The sequence below is a fragment of the Struthio camelus genome, chromosome 8 (genome assembly GCF_040807025.1).
Source record: "Struthio camelus isolate bStrCam1 chromosome 8, bStrCam1.hap1, whole genome shotgun sequence".
In the NCBI taxonomy this organism is placed as follows: domain Eukaryota; kingdom Metazoa; phylum Chordata; class Aves; order Struthioniformes; family Struthionidae; genus Struthio; species Struthio camelus.
Genome location: NC_090949.1, coordinates 39,330,149 through 39,347,086, shown reverse-complemented (window position 1 = coordinate 39,347,086; position 16,938 = coordinate 39,330,149). Strand labels below are relative to the sequence as shown.

The window sequence follows — 16,938 nt, the reverse complement described above, 5'->3', positions numbered from 1 at the left end:
CCCTAACCCTAACCCTAACCCTAACCCTAACCCTAACCCTAACCCTAACCCTAACCCTAACCCTAACCCTAACCCTAACCCTAACCCTAACCCTAACCCTAACCCTAACCCTAACCCTAACCCTAACCCTAACCCTAACCCTAACCCTAACCCTAACCCTAACCCTAACCCTAACCCTAACCCTAACCCTAACCCTAACCCTAACCCTAACCCTAACCCTAACCCTAACCCTAACCCTAACCCTAACCCTAACCCTAACCCTAACCCTAACCCTAACCCTAACCCTAACCCTAACCCTAACCCTAACCCTAACCCTAACCCTAACCCTAACCCTAACCCTAACCCTAACCCTAACCCTAACCCTAACCCTAACCCTAACCCTAACCCTAACCCTAACCCTAACCCTAACCCTAACCCTAACCCTAACCCTAACCCTAACCCTAACCCTAACCCTAACCCTAACCCTAACCCTAACCCTAACCCTAACCCTAACCCTAACCCTAACCCTAACCCTAACCCTAACCCTAACCCTAACCCTAACCCTAACCCTAACCCTAACCCTAACCCTAACCCTAACCCTAACCCTAACCCTAACCCTAACCCTAACCCTAACCCTAACCCTAACCCTAACCCTAACCCTAACCCTAACCCTAACCCTAACCCTAACCCTAACCCTAACCCTAACCCTAACCCTAACCCTAACCCTAACCCTAACCCTAACCCTAACCCTAACCCTAACCCTAACCCTAACCCTAACCCTAACCCTAACCCTAACCCTAACCCTAACCCTAACCCTAACCCTAACCCTAACCCTAACCCTAACCCTAACCCTAACCCTAACCCTAACCCTAACCCTAACCCTAACCCTAACCCTAACCCTAACCCTAACCCTAACCCTAACCCTAACCCTAACCCTAACCCTAACCCTAACCCTAACCCTAACCCTAACCCTAACCCTAACCCTAACCCTAACCCTAACCCTAACCCTAACCCTAACCCTAACCCTAACCCTAACCCTAACCCTAACCCTAACCCTAACCCTAACCCTAACCCTAACCCTAACCCTAACCCTAACCCTAACCCTAACCCTAACCCTAACCCTAACCCTAACCCTAACCCTAACCCTAACCCTAACCCTAACCCTAACCCTAACCCTAACCCTAACCCTAACCCTAACCCTAACCCTAACCCTAACCCTAACCCTAACCCTAACCCTAACCCTAACCCTAACCCTAACCCTAACCCTAACCCTAACCCTAACCCTAACCCTAACCCTAACCCTAACCCTAACCCTAACCCTAACCCTAACCCTAACCCTAACCCTAACCCTAACCCTAACCCTAACCCTAACCCTAACCCTAACCCTAACCCTAACCCTAACCCTAACCCTAACCCTAACCCTAACCCTAACCCTAACCCTAACCCTAACCCTAACCCTAACCCTAACCCTAACCCTAACCCTAACCCTAACCCTAACCCTAACCCTAACCCTAACCCTAACCCTAACCCTAACCCTAACCCTAACCCTAACCCTAACCCTAACCCTAACCCTAACCCTAACCCTAACCCTAACCCTAACCCTAACCCTAACCCTAACCCTAACCCTAACCCTAACCCTAACCCTAACCCTAACCCTAACCCTAACCCTAACCCTAACCCTAACCCTAACCCTAACCCTAACCCTAACCCTAACCCTAACCCTAACCCTAACCCTAACCCTAACCCTAACCCTAACCCTAACCCTAACCCTAACCCTAACCCTAACCCTAACCCTAACCCTAACCCTAACCCTAACCCTAACCCTAACCCTAACCCTAACCCTAACCCTAACCCTAACCCTAACCCTAACCCTAACCCTAACCCTAACCCTAACCCTAACCCTAACCCTAACCCTAACCCTAACCCTAACCCTAACCCTAACCCTAACCCTAACCCTAACCCTAACCCTAACCCTAACCCTAACCCTAACCCTAACCCTAACCCTAACCCTAACCCTAACCCTAACCCTAACCCTAACCCTAACCCTAACCCTAACCCTAACCCTAACCCTAACCCTAACCCTAACCCTAACCCTAACCCTAACCCTAACCCTAACCCTAACCCTAACCCTAACCCTAACCCTAACCCTAACCCTAACCCTAACCCTAACCCTAACCCTAACCCTAACCCTAACCCTAACCCTAACCCTAACCCTAACCCTAACCCTAACCCTAACCCTAACCCTAACCCTAACCCTAACCCTAACCCTAACCCTAACCCTAACCCTAACCCTAACCCTAACCCTAACCCTAACCCTAACCCTAACCCTAACCCTAACCCTAACCCTAACCCTAACCCTAACCCTAACCCTAACCCTAACCCTAACCCTAACCCTAACCCTAACCCTAACCCTAACCCTAACCCTAACCCTAACCCTAACCCTAACCCTAACCCTAACCCTAACCCTAACCCTAACCCTAACCCTAACCCTAACCCTAACCCTAACCCTAACCCTAACCCTAACCCTAACCCTAACCCTAACCCTAACCCTAACCCTAACCCTAACCCTAACCCTAACCCTAACCCTAACCCTAACCCTAACCCTAACCCTAACCCTAACCCTAACCCTAACCCTAACCCTAACCCTAACCCTAACCCTAACCCTAACCCTAACCCTAACCCTAACCCTAACCCTAACCCTAACCCTAACCCTAACCCTAACCCTAACCCTAACCCTAACCCTAACCCTAACCCTAACCCTAACCCTAACCCTAACCCTAACCCTAACCCTAACCCTAACCCTAACCCTAACCCTAACCCTAACCCTAACCCTAACCCTAACCCTAACCCTAACCCTAACCCTAACCCTAACCCTAACCCTAACCCTAACCCTAACCCTAACCCTAACCCTAACCCTAACCCTAACCCTAACCCTAACCCTAACCCTAACCCTAACCCTAACCCTAACCCTAACCCTAACCCTAACCCTAACCCTAACCCTAACCCTAACCCTAACCCTAACCCTAACCCTAACCCTAACCCTAACCCTAACCCTAACCCTAACCCTAACCCTAACCCTAACCCTAACCCTAACCCTAACCCTAACCCTAACCCTAACCCTAACCCTAACCCTAACCCTAACCCTAACCCTAACCCTAACCCTAACCCTAACCCTAACCCTAACCCTAACCCTAACCCTAACCCTAACCCTAACCCTAACCCTAACCCTAACCCTAACCCTAACCCTAACCCTAACCCTAACCCTAACCCTAACCCTAACCCTAACCCTAACCCTAACCCTAACCCTAACCCTAACCCTAACCCTAACCCTAACCCTAACCCTAACCCTAACCCTAACCCTAACCCTAACCCTAACCCTAACCCTAACCCTAACCCTAACCCTAACCCTAACCCTAACCCTAACCCTAACCCTAACCCTAACCCTAACCCTAACCCTAACCCTAACCCTAACCCTAACCCTAACCCTAACCCTAACCCTAACCCTAACCCTAACCCTAACCCTAACCCTAACCCTAACCCTAACCCTAACCCTAACCCTAACCCTAACCCTAACCCTAACCCTAACCCTAACCCTAACCCTAACCCTAACCCTAACCCTAACCCTAACCCTAACCCTAACCCTAACCCTAACCCTAACCCTAACCCTAACCCTAACCCTAACCCTAACCCTAACCCTAACCCTAACCCTAACCCTAACCCTAACCCTAACCCTAACCCTAACCCTAACCCTAACCCTAACCCTAACCCTAACCCTAACCCTAACCCTAACCCTAACCCTAACCCTAACCCTAACCCTAACCCTAACCCTAACCCTAACCCTAACCCTAACCCTAACCCTAACCCTAACCCTAACCCTAACCCTAACCCTAACCCTAACCCTAACCCTAACCCTAACCCTAACCCTAACCCTAACCCTAACCCTAACCCTAACCCTAACCCTAACCCTAACCCTAACCCTAACCCTAACCCTAACCCTAACCCTAACCCTAACCCTAACCCTAACCCTAACCCTAACCCTAACCCTAACCCTAACCCTAACCCTAACCCTAACCCTAACCCTAACCCTAACCCTAACCCTAACCCTAACCCTAACCCTAACCCTAACCCTAACCCTAACCCTAACCCTAACCCTAACCCTAACCCTAACCCTAACCCTAACCCTAACCCTAACCCTAACCCTAACCCTAACCCTAACCCTAACCCTAACCCTAACCCTAACCCTAACCCTAACCCTAACCCTAACCCTAACCCTAACCCTAACCCTAACCCTAACCCTAACCCTAACCCTAACCCTAACCCTAACCCTAACCCTAACCCTAACCCTAACCCTAACCCTAACCCTAACCCTAACCCTAACCCTAACCCTAACCCTAACCCTAACCCTAACCCTAACCCTAACCCTAACCCTAACCCTAACCCTAACCCTAACCCTAACCCTAACCCTAACCCTAACCCTAACCCTAACCCTAACCCTAACCCTAACCCTAACCCTAACCCTAACCCTAACCCTAACCCTAACCCTAACCCTAACCCTAACCCTAACCCTAACCCTAACCCTAACCCTAACCCTAACCCTAACCCTAACCCTAACCCTAACCCTAACCCTAACCCTAACCCTAACCCTAACCCTAACCCTAACCCTAACCCTAACCCTAACCCTAACCCTAACCCTAACCCTAACCCTAACCCTAACCCTAACCCTAACCCTAACCCTAACCCTAACCCTAACCCTAACCCTAACCCTAACCCTAACCCTAACCCTAACCCTAACCCTAACCCTAACCCTAACCCTAACCCTAACCCTAACCCTAACCCTAACCCTAACCCTAACCCTAACCCTAACCCTAACCCTAACCCTAACCCTAACCCTAACCCTAACCCTAACCCTAACCCTAACCCTAACCCTAACCCTAACCCTAACCCTAACCCTAACCCTAACCCTAACCCTAACCCTAACCCTAACCCTAACCCTAACCCTAACCCTAACCCTAACCCTAACCCTAACCCTAACCCTAACCCTAACCCTAACCCTAACCCTAACCCTAACCCTAACCCTAACCCTAACCCTAACCCTAACCCTAACCCTAACCCTAACCCTAACCCTAACCCTAACCCTAACCCTAACCCTAACCCTAACCCTAACCCTAACCCTAACCCTAACCCTAACCCTAACCCTAACCCTAACCCTAACCCTAACCCTAACCCTAACCCTAACCCTAACCCTAACCCTAACCCTAACCCTAACCCTAACCCTAACCCTAACCCTAACCCTAAACCCCCACACCCCAACCCCAACCCCACCCCCTACCCCACACACCCAACCCAACCCCCAAACCCCTACCCCACCCCCAACCCCTACCCCACACCCACCCAACCCTAACCCTACCCCTAACCCTAACCCTAACCCAAACCCTACCCCCCCACCCACCCACCCTAACCCAACCCTACCCACCCCTACCCTACCCTACCCCAACCCTAACCCTAACCCTAACCCTAACCCTAACCCTAACCCTAACCCTAACCCTAACCCTAACCCTAACCCTAACCCTAACCCTAACCCTAACCCTAACCCTAACCCTAACCCCTAACCCTAACCCTAACCCTAACCCTAACCCTAACCCTAACCCTAACCCTAACCCTAACCCTAACCCTAACCCTAACCCTAACCCTAACCCTAACCCTAACCCTAACCCTAACCCTAACCCTAACCCTAACCCTAACCCTAACCCTAACCCTAACCCTAACCCTAACCCTAACCCTAACCCTAACCCTAACCCTAACCCTAACCCTAACCCTAACCCTAACCCTAACCCTAACCCTAACCCTAACCCTAACCCTAACCCTAACCCTAACCCTAACCCTAACCCTAACCCTAACCCTAACCCTAACCCTAACCCTAACCCTAACCCTAACCCTAACCCTAACCCTAACCCTAACCCTAACCCTAACCCTAACCCTAACCCTAACCCTAACCCTAACCCTAACCCTAACCCTAACCCTAACCCTAACCCTAACCCTAACCCTAACCCTAACCCTAACCCTAACCCTAACCCTAACCCTAACCCTAACCCTAACCCTAACCCCTAACCCCTAACCCCTAACCCCTAACCCCTAACCCTAACCCTAACCCTAACCCTAACCCTAACCCTAACCCTAACCCTAACCCTAACCCTAACCCTAACCCTAACCCTAACCCTAACCCTAACCCTAACCCTAACCCTAACCCCTAACCCCTAACCCCTAACCCCTAACCCCTAACCCCTAACCCCTAACCCCTAACCCCTAACCCCTAACCCCTAACCCCTAACCCCTAACCCCTAACCCTAAATGGCGCTCCCTAACCCTAACCCTGGCCCTGACCTGGACCCTGGCCCTGACCCCTGACCCTCTAACCCCTGACCCTCTAACCCTCTAACCCTGATCCCGACCCTGACCCTTGACCCCTGACCCCCAGCCACCTGACCCCTACCTGACCCCTGACCCTGACCTGCTGCACTCTAACCCTAGACCCTGACCTCTAACCCCCTGACCCTAACCCTAACTGTGCTGCCACCCCCAACCTCACCCCTACCCTGTAACCCTGACCCTCTAACCCTAACCCCTAATGGTGTGCTCCCCTGACCCCAACCCCTAAGTGGTGCTCCCTGACCTGTGACCCCCTAATGGTAACCCCCTAACCCTGAGTGGTGCTGACTCCTTGACCCTCACCCCTCCCTGGAGCCAGACCCTAACCCTCCACCCCTCTGGGTCTGACCCTGTAACCCCTAGTCTGCTCGAGCCCTAAGTGGCTCTAACCCTAAGTGTGGGTGTGGTCCCTAGTGGTTAACCCTAGGAGCTGGATTGTAGGGTGGCTTCTGTAACCGTAGTGTGGTGGGGCTCCCTCTAGTGGTGGGTGGGGGTGATGTCGGGTTGTGTATATATAGTATAGAAAAAGAAATAAAAATAATAAGAGAATGGAAAATAATTAGCATATGGAATGAAATGAGTGGCAGGGTTAGGATGCTAATTGGGAGTAAAGAATTATTATTTGAATAAATTGGGATAATAATTGATTACTCCCAATTAGCATGCTAAAGAGAGGGAAAGAGTAAAGAGAGGGAAAGAGTAAAGAGAGGGAAAGAGTAAAGAGAGGGAAAGAGTAAAGAGAGGGAAAGAGTAAAGAGAGGGAAAGAGTAAAGAGAGGGAAAGAGTAAAGAGAGGGAAAGAGTAAAGAGAGGGAAAGAGTAAAGAGAGGGAAAGAGTAAAGAGAGGGAAAGAGTAAAGAGAGGGAAAGAGTAAAGAGAGGGAAAGAGTAAAGAGAGGGAAAGAGTAAAGAGAGGGAAAGAGTAAAGAGAGGGAAAGAGTAAAGAGAGGGAAAGAGTAAAGAGAGGGAAAGAGTAAAGAGAGGGAAAGAGTAAAGAGAGGGAAAGAGTAAAGAGAGGGAAAGAGTAAAGAGAGGGAAAGAGTAAAGAGAGGGAAAGAGTAAAGAGAGGGAAAGAGTAAAGAGAGGGAAAGAGTAAAGAGAGGGAAAGAGTAAAGAGAGGGAAAGAGTAAAGAGAGGGAAAGAGTAAAGAGAGGGAAAGAGTAAAGAGAGGGAAAGAGTAAAGAGAGGGAAAGAGTAAAGAGAGGGAAAGAGTAAAGAGAGGGAAAGAGTAAAGAGAGGGAAAGAGTAAAGAGAGGGAAAGAGTAAAGAGAGGGAAAGAGTAAAGAGAGGGAAAGAGTAAAGAGAGGGAAAGAGTAAAGAGAGGGAAAGAGTAAAGAGAGGGAAAGAGTAAAGAGAGGGAAAGAGTAAAGAGAGGGAAAGAGTAAAGAGAGGGAAAGAGTAAAGAGAGGGAAAGAGTAAAGAGAGGGAAAGAGTAAAGAGAGGGAAAGAGTAAAGAGAGGGAAAGAGTAAAGAGAGGGAAAGAGTAAAGAGAGGGAAAGAGTAAAGAGAGGGAAAGAGTAAAGAGAGGGAAAGAGTAAAGAGAGGGAAAGAGTAAAGAGAGGGAAAGAGTAAAGAGAGGGAAAGAGTAAAGAGAGGGAAAGAGTAAAGAGAGGGAAAGAGTAAAGAGAGGGAAAGAGTAAAGAGAGGGAAAGAGTAAAGAGAGGGAAAGAGTAAAGAGAGGGAAAGAGTAAAGAGAGGGAAAGAGTAAAGAGAGGGAAAGAGTAAAGAGAGGGAAAGAGTAAAGAGAGGGAAAGAGTAAAGAGAGGGAAAGAGTAAAGAGAGGGAAAGAGTAAAGAGAGGGAAAGAGTAAAGAGAGGGAAAGAGTAAAGAGAGGGAAAGAGTAAAGAGAGGGAAAGAGTAAAGAGAGGGAAAGAGTAAAGAGAGGGAAAGAGTAAAGAGAGGGAAAGAGTAAAGAGAGGGAAAGAGTAAAGAGAGGGAAAGAGGAGATAGACAAAATTGAAGTGGACAAAAATCATAAAACAAAAAAAGAGCCCAGAGGGGGGAATCTAACCACAGAGGAAAAGGAGAGGAGGAAAAGGAGAGGAGAAAAAAAAAAAGAGAGAAATACTGAAATAAGGAGAAATAGAATAATCAACATAAAGCTAACATTATCACAGTAGAGATAAAATAGAAAAGCTACAGGAAAGAACACAGAGGGAGAAAGCAAAAGGAAGCACAAAGCAAGAGGGGGAAAGCAAAGGAAGACAACAAGGCAGGAGGGAGAAAGAAACAAAGGTCAATGAGAGACAAAATAAGAGAAAAAATTTGTCCCGCTCTTTCTTTCTTAGGAGGCCATAGAAAGACCACCATACAAATAAGAACCAGGATAAATTTTCTCTCCTACTTTGACTTGAAAGGGGAAGATGAACAAGAGCAAAGGACTTCCATGCAACATGTACTGGAAATAACACAACAGAAACAATCAACAACATTCTCTTTATTTGAAAGGAGACACAAACACAGCCACCTCTATCATCTTTATTGCTCCAAAAACAAAACACCCACAACAATCTCCTTATTCCAACAGCATCACAAACACCTCCAGCTTCATTCCTCACTACATAAGCATGCTCATCTCCACACTACATGACAGCTGCTTCTGCACCTGCAAAAAAAAAAAAAAGGGAGGGGGGAAAGACATGTCAGTTACAAAACACTAAACAAAACCACCCCAACAACATAACATACCAGCCCACCATCCACAGCAGCTGCACACACTCGTCACCAACCTTCTCTACAATCACACCAATGCTACGCCCATCCAGCAGCATACACTACCTCCCTGCACTTACAAGGAAACACCAGCAGTTCTTTGGGACAGCTCTCGGTAACAACATTACCAAGCGCTTCCAAATACCACCCTGCCTAGAAAACCCCGGCCCCGAGCCACAGCTCCGCACCAACATTGGCGATGATCATCGCCTCACAGAGTGACCGGGACCGGGGAAAAAAAAAACCCAGCCAGGGGAAGCAAAAAAAAAAATCCCCTGGCTGGGGTTTTTTTTTTTTTTAAATAAAAATGGAAAAAATTTTACTTGCTAACTACAGCCTGTAAGAACAAAAGGTGCATACAAGGTTAGACACATTCCATACCAAAACCGCCCAACATCCACACAACTGCCCACTCAGTCCCACCACAGGCACTCTGCCCCCCTGCACTTACAAGGAAACACCAGCAGCTTCTGGGACAGCTCTCGGTAACAACATTACCGAGCGCTTCCAAATACCACCCTGCCTAGAAAACCCCGGCCCCGAGCCACACCTCCGCACCAACATTGGCGATGATCATCGCCTCGCAGAGTGACCGGGACCGGGGAAAAAAAAAACCCAGCCAGGGGAAGCAAAAAAAAAATCCCCCAGCTGGGGTTTTTTTTTTTTAAATAAAAATGGAAAAAAATTTAACTTGCTAACTACAGCCTGTAAGAACAAAAGGTGCATACAAGGTTAGACACATTCCATACCAACAACCACCCAACATCCACACAACTGCCCACTCACTCCCACCACAGGCACTCTGCCTCCCTGCACTACACGGCAAACAGCACCAGTTTTTAGGACCGCTCACAGAAACAGCATTACCAAGCGTTTCCACATACCACCCTGCCTAAAAAAAAAACCCAGCCCAACCTGCACAGCAACATTTGCAATGATCAAATCACCTCAGGCAGTGAACAACACCACAGGAAAAAAAAGTCAGGGGGAAAAAAAAAAAATTCAACCACCTGGGGGTTTCCATTAAAAAAAAACCTCTAAATGCTAAGTACAATCAGAAAACAAACCAAACACATGCATACAGACTTAGATACACTCAATACCAAACCCAAACAACAACAACCACACAATTACCCACACCCTCCCACCGCAGCCCTTCCTCACCTCTACTAACACAGCCAATTTCCACCCATTTAAAAGGGAACGCTGCACTGCCGTGAACAGGCTCCCACCAAAAACACCATTCCTATCCATCAATAAATAAATATACAAAAAATAAAACTAGGCTTTGCCTTACAGTTTCACTCTCACAAAAAGCCAAACAAGGTCCCATGGATACAGTACTTAGCACAGCCCACACCCTCAACTACACCCACAGGCGAGGCAGCTCCAGCTCCACCCACAAAGACACAAACACACAGACACAACAAAAATCACAGCACAAACAACACTCTCAGCCAGAAAGCCCTACAACAACACATCCCTGCAGCTCACAGGCACAGGAGAAGCCCATAATGGCAAGCAGCTGGCAAAGCCAGGACCATCAATGCACAAGAGGCTGGCCAGAAAGATCCAAGGCTGAAACCACACAGGGAAGACCACCCTGAAAGGATACCACGAAGGCAAGGAAGAGCAGCCATGGAAGGCAAGGAAGACCATCGCCACAAAGATGAACGGCCACGGAAGGCAAGGAAGAACGGCCACGGAAGGCAAGGAAGAACGGCCACGGAAGGCAAGGAAGAACGGCCACGGAAGGCAAGGAAGAACGGCCACGGAAGGCAAGGAAGAACGGCCACGGAAGGCAAGGAAGAACGGCCACGGAAGGCAAGGAAGAACGGCCACGGAAGGCAAGGAAGAACGGCCACGGAAGGCAAGGAAGAACGGCCACGGAAGGCAAGGAAGAACGGCCACGGAAGGCAAGGAAGAACGGCCACGGAAGGCAAGGAAGAACGGCCACGGAAGGCAAGGAAGAACGGCCACGGAAGGCAAGGAAGAACGGCCACGGAAGGCAAGGAAGAGCATCGCCACAAAGATGAATGGCTGCAGAACGCAAGGAAGAGCAGCCATGGAAGGCAAGGAAGAGCATCGCCAAAGATGAATGGCTGCAGAAGGCAAGGAAGAGCGGCCATGGAAGGCAAGGAAGACCATCGCCACAAAGATGAATGGCCACGGAATGCAAGGAAGAGCGACCGCGGAAGGCGAGGAAGAGCATCGCGGAAGATGAACAGCCACAGAAGGCAAGGAAGAGCATCGCCACAAAGATGAACGGCCGCGGAAGACGAGGAAGAGCGGCCGCTGAAGGCAAGGAGCATCGCCACAAAGATGAACGGCCGCGGAAGGCGAGCACTATCGCCACAGAGATGAGCGGCCACAGACAGCTACAATGCAAATTCAGCGCAACACACCGACCCTTTTGGTGGGCGGCACACAAGGAGACACCATCCCTCGACGCAACGCTGACCGCTCGGGCCACTCAATAGCCTGCAGATGCCTAACACCCTAGCCCTGCAAAGTTTACACCGTGCTCCACCATCACACAGGACAAGAGCAACATCAAGACCTCAGCAAAACACAGGACACCTACAACACACACAGAACACAGCACACAACAACACAGACACTGGCTGGAGCTGCCCGGACTACCACACCCACCTCTCCCTCTACCTCACACACAGCACCCACCCTCACAAGGCCTCCACACAACACTGATTGGCAGCACACACACACACACACACACACACACACACACACACACACAGCCCAAGACACACCAACACCCTTGGCCCCCTCCACTTAGCTTGGGCACTGCCGTGCATCACCGTCCATCCTCAAGAGCCAGCCTCGATGCCAGGCACCTCCTCTCTGACCTTCCTTCACCCTCACCACCTGCCAAAACAGAGCACAAACCATCACCTGCATGCCACACGGCTCCAGCCTCTTCCCCAAAAAACACCCTCCTCCAAAACAACATGGTCCCTCCGCTCACCTGAAACACGTCCCTTCCAAACTCAGACATCCTGCCCAGCACTAGGACACCCACAGCACCTGGAAAAAACAACACAAAGTCACTCTTCTGCCAGGCAGCACCCAACAGCCCTACTACAAACAACACACCGTGCCACTCACCTCAAATCCTCAGCCATCCGGGAAGAGGCCCCCCACAGCACCTGACAAAAAGCACAACAAAAGACATTACTGAGAGGCAACCCGACACCACGCAACCACAGAATAAAGCTCTCAACGACAAGCTGCCCCCTCTTACCTGCTCAGCCTCCACCTCAGCGCTCAGCTTCTCCACACCACAACTGCATCCTGCACCTGCAAAGTCAGAGACGATACCACAGCTTGAGGGGATGCCCACAAAACCGCAGCCCATCCACACCCACCCCTTGCTCCCACACCTTTACCTGTGCCGCTCACCCTTCCCCACTGTCATGCTACAGGAGGCCACACCAAGCTCTGCCACGCACCTGCAAAACCAGAACACCACTGGGCAACAGGCACAGCACCAACAACACAACAGCCCCGCTCCACACTCTGCTCCATCTCTCACACCAACACTCACCTGGCCAGCCTCCTCCTAGGCACAAGCAACCCACTTGCCTCACAGCTTCCCACCTACAAACACAAAACAAAAAGCATTCAGCAAACCGCCACCCAGAACACTCTCTTGCCAACAACACTCACAAGCTCACCTCCTTAGTGCACATCTCGGTCTTCCTCCATCTCCCTCGGGCACCCACAACACTGCTCTGCATCTGCAAAAGCAACACAAACTGCAGCACCCAAAGGCAGACCTATCCCCATTCCACTCCCCATCACCACTCCATGCTGCACACTGCCATTGGTAAAACCCACAGGCAAGGCACCTCCAGCCCCAAACAAACAGGCACACTCACACACAGCACACACAAACACAGAACAAAGCCCTAGGCAGAAAGAACAGTTCTCACGCATAGGACCCTGCGGGCCACAAAGCCCTACGATGCCACAACTGTGCGGCTCAGAGGCTCGGGAGAAGCCCAGGAAAGTCAAACGCCACGCTCCGTGACAGAAAGCAGCCAGCAAAGCCAGGACCATCAATGCACAAGAGGCTGGCCAGAAAGACCCAAGACCACGACCACACAGGGAAGAAAACCCTGAAAGCATGCCATGAAGGCGAGGAAGAGCAGCCGCGGAAGGCAAGGAAGAGCATCGCCACAAAGATGAATGGCTGCAGAAGGCAAGGAAGAGCAGCCATGGAAGGCAAGGAAGAGCATCGCCACAAAGATGAATGGCTGCAGAAGGCAAGGAAGAGCAGCCATGGAAGGCAAGGAAGAGCATCGCCGCAAAGATGAACAGCCACGAAATGCAAGGAAGATGAGCCGTGGAAGGCGAGGAAGAGCATCACCGCAAAGATGAACGGCCACGGAATACAAGGAAGAGCATCACCGCAAAGATGAACGGCCACGGAAGGCAAGGAAGAGCGGCCGTGGAAGGCAAGGAGCATCGCCACAAAGATGAACGGCCGCGGAAGGCGAGCACTATCGCCACAGAGATGAGCGGCCACAGACAGCTACAATGCAAATTCAGCGCAACACACCGACCCTTTTGGTGGGCGGCACACAAGGAGACACCATCCCTCGACGCAACGCTGACCGCTCGGGCCACTCAATAGCCTGCAGATGCCTAACACCCTAGCCCTGCAAAGTTTACACCGTGCTCCACCATCACACAGGACAAGAGCAACATCAAGACCTCAGCAAAACACAGGACACCTACAACACACACAGAACACAGCACACAACAACACAGACACTGGCTGGAGCTGCCCGGACTACCACACCCACCTCTCCCTCTACCTCACACACAGCACCCACCCTCACGAGGCCTCCACACAACACTGATTGGCAGCACACGCATACACACACACACACCGCCCCACACACCGCCCAAGACACACCAACACCCTTGGCCCCCTCCACTTAGCTTGGGCACTGCCGTGCATCACCGTCCATCCTCAACAGCCAGCCTCGATGCCAGGCACCTCCTCTCTGACCTTCCTTCACTCACAAACCTTCGCCCTCACCACCTGCCAAAACAGACCACAAGCCATCACCTGCATGCCACACGGCTCCAGCCTCTTCCCCAAAAAACACCCCCCTCCAAAACAACATGGTCCCTCCACTCACCTGAAACACGTCCCTTCCAAACTCAGACATCCTGCCCAGCACTAGGACACCCACAGCACCTGGGAAAAACAACACAAAGTCACTCTTCTGCCAGGCAGCACCCAACAGCCCTACTGCAAAAGGCACACCGTGCCACTCACCTCAAATCCTCAGCCATCCGGGAAGAGGCCCCCCACAGCACCTGAAAAAAGCACAACAAAAGACATTACTGAGAGGCAGCCCGACACCACCCAACCAAATGATAAAGCTCTCAACGACAAGCTGCCCCTCTCACCTCCTCTGCCTCCATCTCAGCACTCGGCTACTTCGTGCCACAACTGCATCCTACACCTGCAGAACCAGAGAAAACACCACACCTTGAGGGGATGTTTGCAAAACCACACCCCGTCCACACCCACCCCTTGCTCCCACAACTTTACCTGCGCCACTCACCTGTCCCCACTGTCAGGCTACAGGAGGCTACACTGACCTCGGCCACGCACCTGCAAAACCAGAACAGCACTGGGCAACAGGCACAGCACCAACAACCCCACACTATGCTCTGCTCCATCTCGCAGACCAACACTCACCTGGCCAGCCTCCTCCTAGGCACAAGCAACCCACTTGCCTCACGGCTTCCCACCTACAAACACAAAACAAACATTGTTCAGGGAACCGCTGCCCAAGACACCCTCCTGCCAACAACACTCACAAGCTCACCTCCTTAGAGCACGTCTCGGTCTTCCTCCGTCTCCCTTGAGTACCTGGAACACTGCTCTGCATCTGCAAAAGCAACACAAACTGCAGCACCCAAAGGCAGACCTATCCCCATTCCACTCCCCATCACCACTCCACTCTGCACGCTGCCATCGCTAAAACCCACAGGCACCTCCAGCTCCAAACAAACATGCACACACACAAACAGCACACACAAACACAAAGGAAAGCCCTAGGCACAAAAAACAGTTCTCACGCATAAGACCCTGCCAGGCACAAAGCCCTACAACACCACAACCCTGTGCCTTTCAGGCTCAGGAGAAGCCCAGGAAAGACTCAAATGCCATGGCCTGTGACAGAAAGGGGCCGACAAAGCCAGGACTGTGGATGCACAAGAGGCTGGCCAGAAAAACCCAAGGCCATGATCACACAGGGAAGAAAACCCTGAAAGCATGCCACGAAGGCGAGGAAGAGCAGCCACGGAAGGCAAGGAAGAGCATCGCCACAAAGATGAGCGGCCACGGAAGGCAAGGAAGAGCATCGCCGCAAAGATGAGCGGCCGCGGAAGGCAAGGAAGAGCATCGCCGCAAAGATGAGCGGCCGCGGAAGGCAAGGAAGAGCATCGCCGCAAAGATGAGCGGCCGCGGAAGGCAAGGAAGAGCATCGCCGCAAAGATGAGCGGCCGCGGAAGGCAAGGAAGAGCATCGCCGCAAAGATGAGCGGCCGCGGAAGGCAAGGAAGAGCATCGCCGCAAAGATGAGCGGCCGCGGAAGGCGAGGAAGAGCATCACCGCAAAGATGAGCGGCCGCGGAAGGCGAGGAAGAGCATCGCCGCAAAGATGAGCGGCCGCGGAAGGCGAGGAAGAGCATCGCCGCAAAGATGAGCGGCCGCGGAAGGCGAGGAAGAGCGGCCGCGGAAGGCAAGGAGCATCGCCACAAAGATGAACGGCCGTGGAAGGCGAGCAGTATCGCCACAAAGATGAGCGGCCACAGACAGCTACGATGCAAATTCAGCGCAACACACCGACCCTTTTGGTGGGCGGCACACAAGGAGACACCGTCCCTCGACGCAACGCTGACCGTTCGGGCCACTCAATAGCCTGCGGATGCCTAACACCCTAGCCCTGCAAAGTTTACACCGTGCTCCACAATCACACAGGACAACAGCAACATCAAGACCTCAGCAAAACACAGGACACCTACAACACACACCACACAGTACACAACAACACAGACACAGGCTGGAGCTGCCCGGACTACCACACCCACCTCTCCCTCTACCTCACACACAGCACCCACCCTCACGAGGCCTCCACACTACACTGATTGGCAGCACACGCATACACACACACACACCGCCCCACACACCGCCCAAGACACACCAACACCCTTGGCCCCCTCCACTTAGCTTGGGCACTGCTGTGCATCACCATCCATCCTCAAGAGCCAGCCTCGATGCCAGGCACGCCCTCTCTGATCTTCCTTCAGTCGCAAACCTTCACCCTCACCACCTGCCAAAACAGAGCACAAGCCATCACCCGCATGCCACACGGCTCCAGCCTCTTCCCCAAAAAACACCCCCCTCCAAAACAACATGGTCCCTCCGCTCACCTGAAACACGTCCCTTCCAAACTCAGACATCCTGCCCAGCACTAGGACACCCACAGCACCTGGGAAAAACAACACAAAGTCACTCTTCCACCAGGCAGCACCCAACAGCCCTACTACAAAAGGCACACCGTGCCACTCACCTCAAATCCTCAGCCATCCGGGAAGAGGCCCCCCACAGCACCTGAAAAAGCACAACAAAAGACATTACTGAGAGGCAGCCCGACACCACCCAACCAAATGATAAAGCTCTCAACGACAAGCTGCCCCTCTCACCTCCTCTGCCTCCATCTCAGCACTGGGCTCCTCCGTGCCACAACTGCATCCTACACCTGCAGAACCAGAGACA

At 51.5% G+C, this 16,938-nt stretch overlaps 2 long non-coding RNA genes across 3 annotated transcripts; both read right to left on the bottom strand.

The window, feature by feature from the left end:
- Positions 1-8,900: 8,900 nt before the first annotated feature.
- LOC138068001 (uncharacterized) lies at positions 8,901-12,733 on the bottom strand. 2 transcript variants are annotated; one of them, XR_011142512.1, is made up of 8 exons: positions 12,681-12,733; positions 12,523-12,585; positions 12,378-12,433; positions 12,242-12,282; positions 12,102-12,160; positions 11,909-12,001; positions 10,280-10,361; positions 8,901-9,008 (listed from the first exon to the last, which is right to left on the bottom strand). It is a non-coding gene; the product is annotated as an uncharacterized lncRNA (long non-coding RNA). The 2 variants fall into 2 exon arrangements; XR_011142511.1 differs by having other exon boundaries at positions 10,280-12,001.
- Positions 12,734-12,816: 83 nt separating this feature from the next.
- Positions 12,817-15,546, bottom strand: LOC138067999 (uncharacterized). Its single transcript, XR_011142510.1, has 7 exons — positions 14,986-15,546; positions 14,856-14,908; positions 14,719-14,768; positions 14,561-14,616; positions 14,427-14,467; positions 14,287-14,345; positions 12,817-14,186 (listed from the first exon to the last, which is right to left on the bottom strand). It is a non-coding gene; the product is annotated as an uncharacterized lncRNA (long non-coding RNA).
- Positions 15,547-16,938: the final 1,392 nt, after the last annotated feature.